The sequence below is a fragment of the Echinops telfairi genome, unplaced genomic scaffold (assembly GCF_000313985.2).
Source record: "Echinops telfairi isolate 266 unplaced genomic scaffold, ASM31398v2 ScPeMD7_31;HRSCAF=116, whole genome shotgun sequence".
Taxonomy (NCBI): domain Eukaryota; kingdom Metazoa; phylum Chordata; class Mammalia; order Afrosoricida; family Tenrecidae; genus Echinops; species Echinops telfairi.
The window spans coordinates 33,166,878-33,169,106 of NW_022103928.1; positions in this window are offsets into that span (position 1 = coordinate 33,166,878).

Here is a 2,229-nt window from a genome sequence, read left to right on the forward strand (position 1 = left end):
TCCAAGAATTGATGTAATAGCAATTAAAATGTTTCGACAAGCTGACAAAGCCCTGGCACACTTCTGTCTGCCAGGACATTTGGAATACTTGGCCTACTGACTGGAAGAGATCCATATTCGTACCCATTCCAAAGAAAGGTGACCCAATTAAATGCTCAAATTACAGGACAATATATTTTATACCACATGGAAGTAAAATTTTGCTGAAGATCACTCAAGAACTTTTGCAGCAGTATGTTGACAGGGAACTGCCAGAGTTTCAGGCTAGATTTAAAAGAGGATGTGGAACATGGTGTGGTACTTATGTAATCTGATGTCAATTTGAGAGGAGTAAGAGTGAAGGGATGGAGTCTAGTCTGTCAGTCGGCTCATAGCCAATGAGGCTTCTGTGTGGGCATGGCCTTCTGAGAATTCTGGGAAATCCGATACTTCCTCCTTGGAGGCAGAGCCACTTCTCTCTCTCTCTCTCTTTCTCTCTCAGCTCACTCCCTGGGAGACATTGCAGCTGACAAAACACATGGAACTATGCTAATATCCTGTGCTGAAGAAGCCACATGGACCTACCCTGATGCAACCAGACCTCTGAATCCAGAGAAACCACGTAGAGACCCCTACCTGCACTGAGATGCTCACAACATCACTGGATCCAAAAGCTTTCTACCCACTGGCCTGTGATCATCCTGCATTCGGCATCATTGCATGTGTTTCATGAGTCTGAAGAGGACTTTATAGATTGGTATCGGACATATGGGCTAATAATCAGACTTATGGGCTTGGACTAGACTAGGTTGGGATGATTTCTTAATGTACACCTACCCTGCATATAAAACTCTCTCTTATACACATATGAGTTTCTCTGGATTTGTTTCTCTATTCTACCTGGACTAACACATCTGGGATGTCATTGCTGATGTCAGATAGGGTTCGCTAAAGTCAAAGAATTCCAGAATGATGTTTGCTTGTGCTTTACTGACTATACCAAGACATTCTAGTGTATGGATTATAATTATGGATAGTCTTGAAAAGAGTAGGAATGACAAAACATTTCATTGTGCTTATGCAGAAATTGCACATGGATAAAGAGGCAGTTCTGGGAACCAAACAAAGGAATACTGGATTGTTTAAAAGTCAGGAAAGGTGTATGTCAAGGTTGCATCCTCTCACCATAATTATTCAACCTGTGTGCTGAGCCAATAGTCGGAGAAGCTAGATTGTAAGAAGAAAACAGCATCAGGTCTGAAGAAAGGCTGATTAACAACCTGTGATATACAGAAGACACAACCTTGCTTGCTGAAAGTGAAGAGGACTTGAAGCTCTCGATGATGAAGATGAAGCCTTGCAGCCTTCAGTGTAGATTATGACTCAAAGCAAAGAAGACCAAAATCCTCACAATTCTACCAGTGGGTAACATCATGATAAACGGAGAAAGAGTTGACATTGTCAAGGATTTCATTTAGCTTGCATCCACAAGACATCACACAGCACCTCGCACCGCACCGGGTAAATCTGATGCACGATACCTCTTCAGAAGAATGAAAAGCAAGAGTATTGAGGGCTGAAGTGTGCCTCACCCAAGTCAAGGTATCTTCAATTGTTTCATATTCATGTGGAAGCTGGACATTGAATAACGATGACTGAAGTAAAACCGATGCCTTTGGATTGTGCTGGGGAAGTATATTAAAAATACTATAAACTGCTAAAATGACAAACTAATCTGTCCTAGAAGAAATACAGCCTTGCCTTTAAGGAGAGAACTCCTTAAAGGCAAGGAAAACAAGGCTTCATCTTCTATACTTTAGACCTATTGTCAAGAGAGACCAGTCCCAGAGAAGGACATCATGCTTGCTAAAGTGGAGGGCAATCAAAAGGAGGAAGGGTCCCCCGGAGATGGGTTAACAGGGCGGGGACAGTGATGGACCGAAGCGTGGAAAGAATTGTGAGATTGGGGCAGTGTTTCGTTCTAGTGTGGGCAGAAATAAAGTTAGAGCAATATTTCCCAAAGTGGATGATACCACCCCTGGGTGGTGGGGCACAGCGATGGCACAATCCAGGGAGTTCAAAAGCAGATACTTTATCCTAGATTTTTTAAAATCATTTTATTGGGGGTTCATACAACTCTTATCACAATCCATACATACATACATTGTGTCAAGCCCATTTTTACATTCATTGCCCTCATCTTTCTCAAAACATTTGCTCTCCACTTAAGCCCCTGGCATCAGCTCCTCA